At 41.4% G+C, this 17,172-nt stretch overlaps 2 long non-coding RNA genes across 2 annotated transcripts in view; one reads left to right on the top strand and one right to left on the bottom strand.

The window, feature by feature from the left end:
- The window catches only part of LOC138683450 (uncharacterized), a 630,921-nt gene that overhangs the window by 530,258 nt on the left and 83,491 nt on the right, over positions 1 to 17,172 (bottom strand). The window lies entirely within an intron of this gene.
- LOC138683449 (uncharacterized) lies at positions 730 to 16,654 on the top strand. Its single transcript, XR_011322976.1, has 3 exons — positions 730 to 1,083; positions 2,718 to 2,911; positions 16,594 to 16,654. It is a non-coding gene; the product is annotated as an uncharacterized lncRNA (long non-coding RNA).

Raw genomic sequence — 17,172 nt, 5'->3', positions numbered from 1 at the left:
ATAAGGATATGTAATTAGGAAGGAAGCTAAATATCGTTCTTGGGTGTTGTTTTGGGTTTGTGTGGTGGGGTTTTGGTAGTGGGGGAGGGGGCTACAGGGGTGGCTCCTGTGAGAAGCTGCTAGAAGCTTCCCTGGCTCCAAGTTGGACCCGCCTCTGGCCAAGGCCGACCCAATCAGCAACGGTGGTAGCACCTCTGGGATAACATATTTAAGAAGGGAAACCTGCAGCGGGGGAGGGGATTGGAATGTGAGAGAAACACCTATGCAGACACCAAGGTCAGTGAAGAAGGAGGGGGAGGAGGTGATTCCCCTGCAGCCTGTGGTGAGACAGCAGGCTGTCCCCCTGCAGCCCATGGAGGTGAGCAGGGGAGCAGATGCCCGCCTGTAGCCTGTGGAGGACCACATGTTGGAGCAGGTGAATGCCCCTGAAGATGGCTGTGACTCCATGGGAAAGTCCGTGCTGGAACAGCCTGTGCCTGAAGGACTGCAGCTCGTGGAAAGGACCCACACTGGAGCAGTTCGTGGAGAACTGTCTCCTGTGGGAGGGACCCCATGCTGGAGCAGGGGAAGAGTGAGGAGTCCTCCCTGAGGTGGAAGGAGTGGCAGAGACAATCTGTGATGAACTGACCACAACCCCCATTCCCTGTCCCCCTGCACTGCTTGGGGGAGGAGGTGGAGAAAACTTGGAGTGGAGCTGAGCCTGGGAAGGAGGGAGGGGTGGGGGGAAGGTGTTTTAAGACTTGGTTTTACTTCCCATTATCCTTGTTTTGATTTGATTTGTGGTAAATTAAATTGATTTTGTTTTTTCCCCAAGTTGAGTCTGTTTTCTGCCCGTGACCATAATTGGTGAGTGATCCCTCCCTGTCCTTGTGTTGACTCATGAGCTTTTCTTTATGTTTTCTCCTCCTCATCCCACCAGGGCCAGGGGGGAGGAGTGAGCGAGCTGCTTCGTGGTGCTTTGTTGCTGGCTGGGCTTAAACCATGACAGGTGTCTATAGAAAGATCTGAAAATCTGGTACTCCAGGATTGGAAGGGCCTCCTTGAATCATTATGTTGTATACACTTCTCACTGACAGCTACAGTGTATGTTTTTTCCATTCTAAGACTAATTAAATTTTTTTGCCTTTGGAGAAAAGATATGTGGTTTGTTAGTCTGGGAATACGTAGCGACTCTTAAAACCCAACTCTCTTGCATATAGTATTGTAAAATTCTTAGTTTTGGGGATACCTAACATGAAGAACTTTGAAGGTCCCAACCCATTGCTCACATGCTGGAAAAGCTTCCTTTTGGTAAAAGGATATTGATTGCCCCATTGTTGTAGAATAAGAGAGGCTCTTTTTATTTGAGTTAGATTTATTAGATAATCATATCCTGATCTAGGTCTTTAAATGTCTCTCATCACTATGCAAAATGAAGTTTGTATGTAGAGGTAATATCTTTTATTAGGCTAGTAAATATAGTTGGAAAAATTAGACAAGTTTTCAGGCATGCAAGCCCTTCTCATCGCTGTAGCATCTGAGGACCTCATTCATGTTGGTTTTAGTTTGTTTTGATTTCTTCCTAAAATAGAATTCCACTTGCTCATCTAAGACAAATATTTGCTATGTAACCTATTACTTGCTTGGCGTACAGCTGTTTTGGGGAGGGCTGCATTCTCTGTCACAATTACACAGTTTAGAACCTCTTTTCTTAATGCTTTATTATGTTCTTGAACTTGCGTGTTTTTATTATCATTTTAAAGTGATAACCCAAACTTTTAAAAAAAAACCCCAATACCTCTGTAGTTGTCTTTTTTTGCAGTCTGCTGACTTGTAAACTCACATACATGCTCTTAAAATATAAGCTCTAAAAGCAAGTCTTGCAACTCGAGCTTATCTCACTGAATCTGAAAGGAACAGCTGATTTCCACTGCAATGTATCACTGTAATGATACTATGTAACCTAGTCAAAAGGCAAAGTTTTCTGCTTATCACTTTTAGACCTTTTGCCAGTTAGAATGCCACCTACTTGATAACTACCAGCAGAGGGAGCACATTGTTTTCAATATACTGAATGAGCGTGGATTAAATAGTTCTACTTACTTTCCAGAAATTTTCCAATGCCAAAAATAATGTGTTCACACAACTGATTTGGACAGCAGTGAAATGATAATTTAATGTAACTTTTAGAATCTAGATGTGTGATAGTTTACTGAATATTAAATATTTTGTCAAAAGCGCCTGATTCCCTGTACTACTTTACTTGCATTATAAGGCAAGTGCCATGCTTTGTGTTCTCACTCTGGTTGTGAGCCTGGACCATTACTCTTTTGAGTTCCACCCAGCCAACAGAGGTGTAGAGTGTCTGCACAAGCTGCAACCTGAAGCAGCATCTTGAAAATGCTATGTAACAGTGTTTTCTGTTGGCTTCTAAGCAGTATTGAAACCCATATTAGTGACAGGGTACTGTTATTTTTACAGTTCATCTAACTTTTTCTTTGTTTTATTCTGTCCATTTTTTTGAACTGTCTGTCGCTATGATATTCCTTTTTTTAAAGCTTTGCTTATGCTTTCAAGATGATGGTGGGCCTACACTGTTAATAAAAATTAGTTTACATTTTACTGCTAATTTCAGTGTTTACAAATTTATATCAGTGCTCAACATCTTTTATCTGAAGATTCCTGTGGAAGTGCTGATGATCTTGAAATAGTAATTTTTTTAATTTTTCCATGCATAGAGACAGCCTGTAATAACAGTGAAGATAGCTCAGATGAAGAGTTAACTGGTCCTTCCATGCAATCACAGACTTTTGCTCAAGGTCCAGCTGAGGATACTGATAATGATGATGAATTCATTGGGCCACCAGTTCTGCCTGGGTTCAAGGATAGTGATGACAATAATGACAATTATGATACAGAGGAGGAAGATAATGTAAGTATTTTGTTCCTCTTTAATGTTTTAACATTTTTGAGTAAACTAATTTGTAAGTATGCTCTTTCCTTTATGATTGAATTTGCAGGTGAAGTATGACTGTTTGAAATGCAGGGGGTTTGTATTTTTTCTAATGACTATTCAACAGATGTAAATAATTTTCATTTTAAAATACCCAGATTTTTTAAAAATGTATGCATGTGAATCTCAAGGGAAATTCATCATCAATTAGTATACGTTGTTTACTCTTTTTCTTTTTTGTTTCTGCATTTTGAAATAACTATATAAATAAATATTTTATATAAATATTTCATATAGTTTGTTTCCCAATTGTCATGTCCCAATTTCTCAGGATGAAGACTCAGGTTTGCCGATTCCCAGATCAGGAATAAGGTGAAACGACACGAAGGATCCTTTAACTCACAAAACTCAACTTTTATTTGCTCACAACAAGAATTGGCATGCTCACAACAAAAATTGGCATGAAACTACGTCAGTAAACTGTGTAACGTGCTAACCCTACATCACCAAACATATACTGCAGGCCTTGCTTATTTGGGGATCAGTTCAGGGAAGACAATAAGGAGAGCCCTCCCGTTGAGTCACAAGGTTCAGAGTGGACCCCCTTGCTTTCTAGACTCCTTCTCAGAGATGAGTCTAGGGGCAGCTGGATCCACTCCTAGTCCCAGACTTGGTCAACAGTTTATGTCTAAAGGGATGAGGTGTAGGGATTACAGAAAAAAATATCTGAGGGAATTAGCTGTGCTAGAAACAATTCATCATGACCCGGACAACCCACAATTACCCAAAGATCCAGACAAAGTCCAATGCACACGACCCATGTGGCGGAAGTTTGTACGGAGCGCACCATCGTCCTATGACAACTCACTGGCAATAATGGCCTAGAAAGACGAAGAGGCACCGACAGTGGAGGAAGTGGCTCGCCAACTCCGTCAATACGAAGAAAATCTCTCCTCCTCCCTACAAGCCTGCATTTCGGCTGTGGAGAAGCTGTCCCAGGATGTCCAACAGATCAAAGAGGATATGTCCTACTCCCCACTTGTAAGGACCAATGTCTCAGCTATTAGGAGTGAGCATTCCTCTGCCCAAGAGAGAGAATATAGAAGGTACACACCGCGAGGTGCCGGGTGGTTTTACCTATGTGATCATGGAGAGGACATGAGGAAATGGGACGGAAAACCTACCTTGGTCCTAGATGCACGGGTACGTGAACTGCGAGGAAAAACCACCACAAAAGGGGATTCTACCAGGAAAAATGCCGCTCCAGTTTCCAAACAGAGTAGAAGGGCTGATTTTATTTCTGATCCTCTTGAAGGGAATTCTGAGCCAATTTTACGAGAAGTGAATACTGGAGACTCTGACCAGAATTAGAGGGGCCCTGCCTCCAGCCAGGTGGAGGAAAGGGATAACCGGGTCTATTGGACTGTGTGGATTCGATGGCCTGGCACGTCAGACCCACAGGAGTATAAGGCTCTAGTAGACACCGGCGCACAGTGCACTCTAATGCCATCAAGTTATAAGGGGGCAGAACCCATTTGTATTTCTGGTGTGACAGGGGGATCCCAAGAGTTAACTGTATCGGCGGCTGAAGTAAGCCTAACTGGGAATGAAGGGCAGAAACACCCCATTGTGACTGGTCCAGAGGCTCCGTGTATCCTTGGCATAGACTATCTCAGGAGGGGGTATTTTAAGGACCCGAAGGGGTATCGATGGGCTTTCGGTATAGCTGCCTTGGAGACGGAGGGCACTGAACAGCTGTCTACCCTGCCTGGTCTCTCTCAAGACCCTTCAATTGTGGGGTTGCTCAAGGTTGAAGAACAACAAGTGCCAATTGCTACCACGACGGTGCACCGGCGGCAATATCGCACCAACCGAGACTCTCTGATTCCCATCCACAAGTTGATTCGCCAACTGGAGAGCCAAGGAGTGATCAGCAAAACTCACTCACCCTTTAATAGTCCCATATGGCCAGCGCGGAAGTCTAATGGGGAGTGGAGACTAACAGCTGACTATTGCGGCCTGAATGAAGTTACGCCACCGCTGAGTGCTGCCGTTCCAGATATGCTAGAACTTCAATACAAGCTAGAGTCAAAGGCAGCCAAGTGGTATGCCACAATTGACATTGCTAATGCGTTTTTCTCAATCCCTCTGGCAGCAGAGTGTCGTCCACAATTTGCCTTTACTTGGAGGGGTGTCCAGTACACTTGGAATCGATTGCCCCAGGGGTGGAAACACAGCCCCACCATTTGCCATGGACTAATCCAGACTGCACTGGAAAAAGGTGAAGCTCCGGAACACCTGCAATACATTGATGACATCATCGTATGGGGCAAGACGGCAGAAGAAGTCTTTGAGAAAGGGAAGAAAATAATCCAAATCCTTCTGAAAGCCGGTTTTGCCATAAAAGAAAGTAAGGTCAAGGGACCTGCACAGGAGATCCAGTTTTTGGCAATAAAATGGCAAGATGGATGTCATCAGATCCCAATGGATGTGATCAACAAAATAACAGCTATGTCTCCACCAACTAATAAAAAGGACACACAGGCCTTCTTAGGTGTCGTGGGGTTTTGGAGAATGCATATTCCAAATTACAGTTTGATTGTAAGCCCTCTCTATCAAGTGACCCGGAAGAAGAATGATTTTAAATGGGGCCCTGAGCAACAACAAGCCTTTGAACAAATTAAGCAGGAGATTGTTCATGCAGTAGCCCTTGGACCAGTCCGGACAGGACAAGATGTTAAAAATGTGCTCTCTACTGCTGCTGGGGAGAATGGCCCTACCTGGAGCCTCTGGCAGAAAGCACCTGGGGAGACCCGAGGCCGACCCCTGGGGTTTTGGAGTCGGGGATACAGAGGATCCGAGGCTCGCTATACTCCAACTGAAAAAGAGATATTGGCAGCGTATGAAGGAGTTTGAGCCGCCTCAGAAGTGGTTGGTACTGAGACACAGCTCCTCTTAGCACCCCGACTGCCAGTGCTGGGCTGGATGTTCAAAGGGAGGGTCTCCTCTACACATCACGCGACTGACGCCACGTGGAGTAAGTGGGTGGCACTCATCACACAACGGGCTCGCATAGGAAACCCCAGTCGCCCAGGAATTTTAGAAGTGATCACGGACTGGCCAGAAGGCAAAGATTTTGGAATGTCGCCAGAGGAGGAGGTGGCACATGCTGAAGAAGCCCCGCTGTATAATAAACTGCCAGAAAATGAGAGGCAATATGCCCTGTTCACTGATGGGTCCTGTCGCATTGTGGGAAAGCATTGAAGGTGGAAAGCTGCTGTATGGAGTCCTACACGACAAGTTGCAGAAACTGCTGAAGGAGAAGGTGAATCGAGTCAGTTTGCAGAGGTGAAAGCCATCCAGCTAGCATTAGATATTGCTGAAAGAGAAAAGTGGCCAGTGCTCTATCTCTATACTGACTCATGGATGGTGGCAAATGCCCTGTGGGGATGGTTACAGCAATGGAAGCAGAGCAACTGGCAGCGCAGATGTAAACCCATTTGGGCTGCCGCACTGTGGCAAGATATTGAGTCCCGGCTAGAGAATCTGGTTGTAAAAGTACGTCATGTAGATGCTCATGTACCCAAGGGTCGGGCCACTGAAGAACATCGAAACAACCAACAGGTGGATCAGGCTGCCAAGATTGAAGTGGCTCGGGTGGACCTGGACTGGCAACATAAGGGTGATCTAGTTATGGCTCTGTGGGCCCATGATACCTCAGGCCATCAGGGAAGAGATGCAACATATAGATGGGCTCGAGATCGAGGGGTGGACCTGACCATGGACACTATCGCGCAGGTTATCCATGAATGTGAAACATGTGCTGCAATTAAGCAAGCCAAGCGGTTAAAGCCCCTGTGGTATGGAGGGCGATGGCTGAAATATAAATTTGGGGAAGCCTGGCAGATTGACTATATCACACTCCCACAAACTCGCCAAGGCAAGCGCTATGTGCTTACAATGGTGGAAGCAACCACCGGATGGCTGGAAACATATTCTGTACCCCATGCCACTGCCCGGAACACTATCCTGGGCCTTGAGAAGCAGGTCTTGTGGCGACATGGCACCCCAGAAAGAATTGAGTCAGACAACGGGACTCATTTCCGAAACAACCTCATAGACACCTGGGCCAAAGAGCATGGCATTGAGTGGGTGTATCATATCCCCTATCATGCACCAGCCTCTGGGAAAATTGAGCGATACAATGGACTGTTAAAAGCTACATTGAAAGCAATGGGGGGCAGAACTTTCAAACATTGGGATACACATTTAGCAAAAGCCACCTGGTTAGTCAACACCAGAGGATCTGCCAATCGGAGTGGCCCTGCCCAATCAGAATTTTTACATACTGTAGAAGGGGATAAAGTCCCTGTAGTGCACATGAAAAATATGTTAGGGAAAACAGTCTGGGTTACTCCTGCCTCAGGCAAAGGTAAACCCATTCGTGGGATTGCTTTTGCTCAAGGGCCTGGGTGCACTTGGTGGGTGATGCGAAAAGATGGGGAAGTCCGATGTGTGCCTCAAGAGGATTTGATTTTAGGTGAGAATAGGCAGAATTGAACTGTATATTAGTTGCTATATAACCCTGCCACTGTATGTTATCATTACTATAATTGTTATATGCTATATCCATAGTACTGCAGTAAGAATCACTTGGATCAAGCAAGAAAGAACTGTGATAAAACTGAGCAAAGCGCAGTAGTGATGGAACCAGAACTGACTCCAGCATGCAACAATCCAACGGTGCACACCATCCTCCTGCTCCTGCTGCGTCCAATGTCACCTGCTCGTCACACCGCACTGAAGCCCAATTCTGCTCTACCGACTGAGAGGACTTTGCACCATCCCTCCTGCCCAGACAGACTGGTATGAGAGATGGAGCCCAGAGTCGGAAACTAAATGAACTCAAGAAATGTTTTATGAACATAACCCATGAACTAAAGGAATGATATCTCTGTGTGTGTACACATATATATATATATCTCTCATTGTTCATATGTCTCAAAGGGATGGAAAGGTGATGATGATTGATCAGAATGTAACTAAAGGTATGGGAACTGAGCATGAGGTCAATGGTATAGAATGAGGGGTGGATACTGTCCTGGTTTCAGCTGGGATAGAGTTAACTGTCTTCCTAGTAGCTGGTACAGTGCTGTGTTTTGAGTTCAGTATGTGAAGAATGTTGATAACACTGATGTTTTCAGTTGTTGCTCAGTAGTGTTTAGACTAGAGTCAAGGATTTTTCAGCTTCTCATGCCCAGCCAGGGCACCTGACCCAAACTGGCCAACGGGGTATTCCATACCATGTGACATCCCATCTAGTATAGGAACTGGGAAGTGGGGGCAGGGAATCGCGGCTCTGGGACTGGCTGGGTGTCGGTCGGCGGGTGGTGAGCAATTGCCCTGCGCATCATTTGTACATTTCAATCCTTTTATTACTACTGTTGTCATTTTATTAGTGTTATCATTATCATCATTAGTTTCTTCTTTTCTGTTCTATTAAACTGTTCTTATCTCAACCCAGGAGTTTTACTTCTTTTTCCAGATTTTCTCCCCCATCCCACTGGGTGGGTGGGGAGTGAGTGAGCGGCTGCGTGGTGCTTAGTTGCTGGCTGGGGTTAAACCAGGACAGGTGTCATGCATGGTTTGTGCTTTCAAACTTGCTATGCAGGGTTCATTGTTATGTAGAGTTCGTCTTTAAGCAGAACTTGCCCCACCACAATGTTTGAGGCATTAACTCTTTTAGTCTCTCACACCAATGCATGTGTAGAACTTTTTTCAAGAAAGGGTGGGCTTGAATCTAGGGGGAATAATTGTGCCAAAATTGTTCTGAGGAAATGTACTGCTGTAACTGAGGGGGTTTTTTTGTTTTGGTTTGTTTTTTTCTAAATCTGAATATGTGTCGGACTGGTTTGTTAGAGTGTAGCAACAATGGTAAGAGTCCTGTAAAAATAGACTTACTTATGCTGTTTTGAACTATTTGGTAGCAGATATAACCTGTATGTCCTGTTACAGAAATATAAACCTAATCCTAAAAACAAATTCTAAGATGTCTCAGGGGTTTCTTGTCAATTGCTTTTTAGTTTTGACTAGGTGTTTAGTTTGTTCTTTTCCTGTAAAATATCTTACCTTGCGTCTTGTGAACTATAAAACATAAAGTTTAGACTACTCGCTTAAAATGAGTGAGAGCATCTTTTTGAGCAATGACATAACTGTTTTTTAGAGCAAGCCTAACCTTGTATGATCACAGATTTTGGGGGATTTTTTTTTCAGGGGATAAGTGACGGGAATTTCTGATGCTTTAAGGTTTTTTATTACTTTGATCTGTTTGATTTACTGTTGCCTACTGATTTCTTTAATTATCAAACTGTACGTTTTTAGTGCCATATCTCCTGTGATCTCATCTGTATCCCAGACATGACTTGTTTTGTCTTAGGGAACCAACTGCTGATAAATCCCAAACTTTCTTTGTGAATGTTGTAAGTCATAAGTGCCTTAAGTTAACTTATGAATTAATATTGGTCTGTATCAGGAATTCCCTTAACTTCGAGCTGTAATGGCACTGTGGAGTGAGTCCATATTCCTGAGGACGTCGTAGACTCAGTAGGTTTCAGTTGCTGTGGATCATGTCATATTGAAGTCACTACTTCTTTTCTGCCAATTTTCATCTTTTCTCCCATCTCAGGTCTGCTTGTTTATACATTTTTCAGCTCATAGTAAAATCTGAAAATACAGTGCTTTATCCAGAAATTTAATTAAACATGAATCTCTCCAACAGATAATCAGAATAATAGTTCCTGTCTTGAAAATTACTTACATTTATTGATGCTGAAGGAAATGTTTGGTCTTGTTCAGTTTTGGCTCTAAATAGTTTTCAACCTTTTTCATTATCCAGAGTGTTAGCGTGTACACAGATTGTGGTGAACCCAGATGCTTGTCATTTTGGAAAAAACCCACAATATATTGGATTTACACAAAGAAGAACAACTTCTGAAAGTATCTATTAATAGCTGCTAACTTTGTGCATGTATGTACTAGGAAGTGGTAAATCTCAAAAAATGTATGCTTATTCTGCACAGGTGTTTTGTTCATTCTTTGGGGTCTCACCAGAATGCTCTTCTAAATCACAGCTCTCCCTAGATGTCCCCATTTCTCTTCCCAGAAAAGACAATCTTTTGCTCCACTGTCAGCACTTCTGAAGCTTGTAACTGCCTTAAGGCGCTGAATAATTAAAGACACACAGAAAGAAACAATCAGGCTTGGGAATCAAGTCCTGCCAAGTATCTTTAATCTTTGGGAGAGTAAAAGTTCTCCAAGATGCTCAAAGGATTTCAGTGTATACGACACTAAAATAAAACAGTGTAAACTTGAAATCGTGTTATATCCTGGCAAGTAAACCCAAGGTTAAGCCTCATGTCTGCTAATATTTCATTGAAGTATTGCACAAAACTTTGCATCAGAAATCTTTTGTAGCTATTCATACTGATATTTTCTACACAGAGTTTATTGTTCATTGTTTTGTTTCCATGTTATATCCTTACTTATTTTCTTACAAACAATGGAGATTTGAAAACACCAGAACTATAAGCAGTAGTTGTCTTGGGGGGGGGGGGGGGGGCGTATATTTCTGTGGAATGCCTTCTTGTCAGGGCCTTAAGGAATTAAACTGAGTATCTCTAGATTGCTCTTCCTAATAATTAATGGAATTTTGCACGTGTTGGAAAATCATAGAGAATTTTGCTTAAAAACCCACACATATCAGATTAGCTAAATAATGGTAGTTCATCTTGTATACCTAAATTTTTCTTGTAACTCATGCCAAAAATTACTAGGGTTTTCTTTTGCAAATGAGAATTGATACAAATAGTTTGTGGTTTGACCATAATTTTGTTGTAAGACTGGATTAAAATTTGGGAAAACTTTTCCCCTGGTTCCATGGTCTGTTAGAGATGTCACTTTCTGTGGTTAGCAAAAAGCATTATATATTTAGCTTGCTGTAATTCCTTTCTGAAATAAAATATATATACCTTTCAATTAAGTGTATTGGCAATAGTCTTGCCTACATATACTGAATTGGTAAAATTATTTGGTTGCATCAAAGAAAGTTTCACCACGTTGGTCAAGTAAGCTATAATGGAAATACACTAAATATTCAACGTCTTTTTTTATTGCATCATCAGTGGAAGGCTGGCATCCTTTGACGTTTCTTTTGTTGAGTAATTTTAGTTGAGTAATTTTATTAGGTTGACATGAATCAAAAGTCCTATATACACTACTGTTTCAGTTTATGGTATAATCATCTCTTTTATCTCAGTAGTGAGTACTATATGGATTCCTAAATGTTATTATGTTCAAACTACAGATTAGTGCCAAGTTGTAGCAGATTCCTTCATTTATTCATATTTATGGAATAAATGAGGTCTTGTAGGAGAAAGTAACTAAATGCTGAGCACTCATTTAGGTAGTCATAGCAGCGTGGGAGAACAATATTATTTAATAATTGAGAAATGGCAGGAAGATGCATAACATCTCTTAAGTGGTAAAACTCTGTATATTTTTGGAGGTAATATGTATGTTCCACAGAAAAGGGTAAGGCTTTCAGTAGTAGAGAGAGCTTACGAAGCAGAGGAGGTTATCAGCAATGAAATAGAAAATATGTGTTTCTTTTTAATCCCTCTGTGTTATAGTGTGCTGTGTACCTGTTTTCTGTTGTCCTCCTGTCCTAGTTTCAGCTGGGATAGAGTTAATTGTCTTCCTAGTAGCTGGTACAGTGCTATGTTTTGAGTTCAGTATGTGAAGAATGTTGATAACACTGATGTTTTCAGTTGTTGCTCAGTAGTGTTTAGACTATAGTCAAGGATTTTTCAGCTTCTCATGCCCAGCCAGCGAGAAAGCTGGAGGGGCACAAGAAGTTGGCACAGGACACAGCCAGGGCACCTGACCCAAAGTGGCCAACGGTGTATTCCATACCATGTGACATCCCATCTAGTATAGGAACTGGGAAGTGGGGGCAGGGAATTGCGGCTCTGGGACTAGCTGGGTTGTTGGTCGTCGGGTGGTGAGCAATTGCCCTGCGCATCATTTGTACATTCCAATCCTTTTATTACTACTGTTGTCATTTTATTAGTGTTATCATTATCATTATTAGTTTCTTCTTTTCTCTTCTATTAAATCGTTCTTATCTCAACCTGCGGGTTTTGCTTCTTTTTCCAGATTTTTCTCCCCCATCCCACTGGATGGGGGGGAGTGAGTGAGCGGCTGCGTGGTGCTTAGTTGCTGGCTGGGGTTAAACCACGACACCTCCATCAAAGATGATTGCACCTTAGTAGGGCTTTGTGCATTGAAATCTCTAAAATGCAGTCTATTATACGTATAAATAATTTTGGAAAAAATGACTGGATTGTTACTTTAACTTGATGTCTGTCATGTGCCAATGAGCTATGGATTTTAAAAAAATTTTATATAATTGCTTGTATGCCCGTCAGATTTATGGATTCTGTGCACTGAATATAACTTATTTTCATTATCTCTCTCCAAAGGGCAGTGGGCATCTTGTTTAGTGAAACTCTTGCTTTAGTTCTATAAATTTCTCTAGAATATCAAAGGAAAAACAATGTGCAGAAACAGCTGATTTTACTTCAACCTGTGTTTCTCAGTAGTCACTTTGTTTGCTGGTTGACTGTTTTAATTTCTAGCGACATAAAGTTATTAATTTTTTTTTTTTGTGTGTGTGTATATATATATATGAAACCAGAGTTAAAAGACCCCAATGAAAAGTTTCAGACAGAAAGGTAACTTGCAGACTGGTGTGATTTAAGTTTGTCTGAACAATAGTTACAAAACAGTCTAGAATACATTTGGTTGAGAATAAGCAGAGTGGTGGAAATATGAGACTTGTGGGTTTTCAGTCTAAACAGTTAATTTATAACTGGGAAGATTTTGTGTCAGCATGGATGCCAGAGGCCTTTGGGGTCTAGAGCCTCCCCTTACTGCTGCTCATGAACTCAGTTATTTTCTTTGCTGTGAAGGGAATTGGGAAACAGCTGTGCTTTCCTGATTTCCTGTTGATCAATTGGTGATCACAGTATGATCTTGTGAGCTCCAAAGGCGGCAGGTGTTGCTGTTATGAGAACTCTGTGATTCCTTTTTCTTGCTTGTACATCAGGCTGTGGTTGGTATGCATGGGGGCAGAACTGTGAGAAGAGAAATGGAAAGCTCCATTGAATAATTCTTTTGTTTCCAGATGGATTGTGAGACTGTCTCTCTTTTGTTATCATATTTTGCTGCTGAGGTAACATTTAAAACACAAGCATCTATATTTTTGACTGTGAAGAAAACAAATTTTTCTTTAATAGTTATGTGAGGTGCAGTTCTGTACTCTGAAGTTTTGTGAACTTTGTATAATAGATAAAATGCATCAAAATACTGGCTTTGTCCTGGTAGCTTGCTACTGTCTCTCAAGCCTGACTTTAGATGTGGCTTTTATTACAGGAACATCATTTTTCCACCATTGCTTGTTCAGTTGTTTCTTTTGCTTTCTTATGAGAGACTGTCAATAGAGACATTTGTCAAAATTGGTTGCTACGAGATTAGCATCTCTTGAGTCTAGGGTTGGCCCAGGACTGCCCAATTCACATCGTGTATTCTACTGAATAATCGTCAGGTGGAAGGAGTAGCTGGTGGTTATTATCTTTGAAGGGAATTTTTCATACCTTATTGGTGTTTTTATAGGAAAATTAATAATAGCAGTTAATTGCTGAACATTTTGCCTTGTAATGTTTTGAATCAGCACTGTTAGTTTTTGTTTCTGTAATATACATTTACATGTGATACAAACTGAACATAAATTTTTGATGAGCTGTAGATATTGTATTACATATGTGAATTCTGACTTGAGTTACTTTTTTTCTCTGAATTTATGTAAGTTCATTTTATATACTCAAGATTTTGTGGTAGCTGTTGTAAAGCATTTTTCTGTGTTTGATTAAATTCTGTGTTAATACTGATGGTAGTTACATTTAATAAATAAATATTTAGATTTATTGACTTAGTATAATTCACCTCCATTCGTGCCAGCAGTGATGATTCTTAACAAGGCATAATATGCTTGTAAGTACTTATACAGATGTTTTACAGTGCTTGTTTTGTAGTAGTGTAAGGGGCATTGCTGTATCGAGTATGTTTTAAGGATGTTAGGTACACTTGGTATCAAGTCCCTCTGATATTTTCCTCTTGTTACAATTTTCCTCTTTATATGAGGAAGATGAGGAGTAGAGTTGTCTATTTGAAGTACGATCCATGCTTTTCTGTAGTGCTTTTTCTCCTAACAGAGTAGAAATCCTGATTAGATTGTCAGTGCCGGTTTTTCACATGGTCATAAGCTGAGGGGAGGAGGGAGGAAGCAGAGCATCTCCTGTAGCCTGAAGCTTTTCAGGTTTGGTTTCTATCCCCAAAAGTATGCCTTTCTGGAAAACCTGAAGAAAATCTTTTGTTTCAAAACAGGGATGTTTTAAAAGAGAAAATGGCTTGTTTTGCAGAGGACAGATTCTTAACGAGGACAATATTTCATCTGGTAAATTTTAAAGTTGGGAGATATAGTAGTGCCTTTTCCAGCATTTTTGCCAGGCAAGATGCACTGGGTGTGTATCTGGTGTTTGTGCAACCAAAATAAAGTCTTGCTGGAAGGGGACAGGAGAAGAGCCAAAGCAGTTATGACAGGGTTGGTGGGTGGACAGCTTTAAGTCTAGGATATAGTGCATTTTTCAAGGTAACGGATGACACCTATTAAAATACATTAGTAAGAGAGTGTGTATTTATGAATATTCTCTTCTACATGTGATTAGATAAATGTGCTGAGATATTTAACAGGACTTAATGGAGTGCTAGCATCTTGTGACACTTTTTTTTCCTCACTTGAAGCAACAGGTATAGAGGTGGTTGTTGGAAGAATTTGCCAGATGGATTTGTAAGGCTTTATCTTCTGTATGGAGCTTAGTTACAGTTGATACCTCTTTGGAATCCAGATCTATTTCTCCCAGCAATACCAAAGGGATACTAATCACGTTGTAATTATGTCCCTGAAACAAGTACAGCCTTGGGCCTCTCCAAGGTTGTGCTCTGATTTGGGCATTTTTCCAAAACGATAGCATAGCCCTATTCCAAGTTTTAGAATTGTTTTGAGACACTTTTAAATTTTTGCAGGGGTTTAACAGGACATACCAGTAATACTTACTTGTTCAGAATGGAAGAAAGCCATTTCCTGCTGATTTAGATGGAGAATTTAAGTAGACCGTAATTGCTCAAAATAGAATTTGGCTATGGTACCAGGCTAAAAATCATGGTGTTGTCGTTTAACCCCAGCCAGCAACTAAGCACCACATAGCCACTTGCTCACTCCCCGCCAGCAGGATGGGGGAGAGAACTGGAAGAGTAGAAGTGAGAAAACTCGTGGGTTGAGATAAAGACAGTTTAATAGGTAAAGCAAAAGCCATGCACACAAGCAAAGCAAAACAAGGAATTCGTTCACCACTTTGCATCAGCAGACAGGTGTTCAGCCATCTCCAGGAAAGCAGGGCTCCATCACATGTAACGGTTACTTGGGAAGACAAACGCCATCACTCCGAACATCCCCCCCTTCCTTCTTCTTCCCCCAGCTTTATATGCTGAGCATGATGTCATGTGGTCTGGAATATCCCTCAGGTCAGTTGGGGTCAGCTGTCCCAGCTGTGTCCCCTCCCAACTTCTTGTGCACCCCCAGCCTACTTGCTGGTGGGGTGGTGTGAGAAGCAGAAAAGGCCTTGACTCTGTGAAAGCACTGCTCAGCAATAACTAAAACATCTTGGCATTATCAACACTGTTTTCAGCACAAATCCAAAACATAGTCCCATACTAGCTACTGTGAAGAAAATTAACTGTATTGGGTCTGGCTGAGATGGAGTTAATTCTCCCCATAGCAGCCCTCATAGCGCTGTGCTCTGCATTGGTAGCTAGAAAGGTGTTGATAGCACACCAGTGTTTTGGCTACTGCTGAGCAGTGCTGGCACAGCATCAAGGCTGTCTCTCCAGCATTTTTGCCCCCCCCTCACTGGCAGGCTGGGGCAGGGCAAGATCTTGGGAGGGGACATAACCAGGACAGCTGACCTAAACTAACCAAACAGATATTCCATACCATATGACGTCAGCTCAGATATAAAAGCTAAGTAAAGGGAGATGGAAGGGGGGCATTTTTTTTGTCTTCCAGAGCAACCACTACGCGTACTGAAGCCCTGCTTCCCAGGAAGTGGCTAGACATCGCCTGCTGATGGGAAGTAGAGAATAACATCATTTGTTTTTCTTTGCTTTTGCGCGCGACCTTTGCTTTCACTTTATTAAACTGTCCTTATCTTGACCCATGAGCCTTTTGTTGTATTTTCTCCCCCCTGTCCAGCTGAGAAGGGGGAGTGATAGAGTGGCTTTGGTGGGCACCTGGCATCCAACCAGGGTCAACCCACCACACTACTGTTAAGAAAATTAACTCTTTCCAATCAAAACCAGCACATTCTCCACCCCTTATTCAATACCATTTACATCATGCTCAGGTCCCACGCTATCTAATACAACCTCTTTAACCACCACTAATGTCATAGCACTGTTTTCACAGAGGTAGATTTTTTTTTTTTCAGAACCCTGTCAAGAAAATTCCAGATTCTCATGAAATTACACTCCAACATGAGACAAAAACAGTAAGTGATAACACATTTTCCTTTATTGGATTTTTAAGAAAATTCATTGATTCATTTTCTGGTTATTTTATGTAATTAATATAATAATACATTTAATAATTTAACATTCAACAATATTAACTACTTATTTTAAATAGTAAAGTTAATTTATTAACATCTATAGCAAATTAAAACAATAAACATCAATAATTTATGAGTTTAAGATTTGAATATTTAATATTGCAATTCTTAATATTTATCACACATTTTAAAGGAATTTTCTGGAGGTTTAAACTTATCAGTAAAGATCATAAATGTTTTTATAAGCTTTCAGAAATAGTTGTTTGTAGAAGTGCCTATTCATTAATCTGGCATCAAACTTGGAGTGTAGAGAGGTGATAAGGCCTACCCATTTGTTTTATTATAGTGCTAGGCATATAGATGTAGAGGGAGGAGAGGAAAAAAGTAACAAGTGTGTTATAAATAAAATTAAGAGAGAATTATTTTTTTTCAAGATCTGTAAAAGATGCATTGTATTAC

Source organism: Haliaeetus albicilla, chromosome W (assembly GCF_947461875.1).
Source record: "Haliaeetus albicilla chromosome W, bHalAlb1.1, whole genome shotgun sequence".
NCBI classification, from domain to species: domain Eukaryota; kingdom Metazoa; phylum Chordata; class Aves; order Accipitriformes; family Accipitridae; genus Haliaeetus; species Haliaeetus albicilla.
This window is presented reverse-complemented; position numbering and strand designations above follow the sequence as displayed.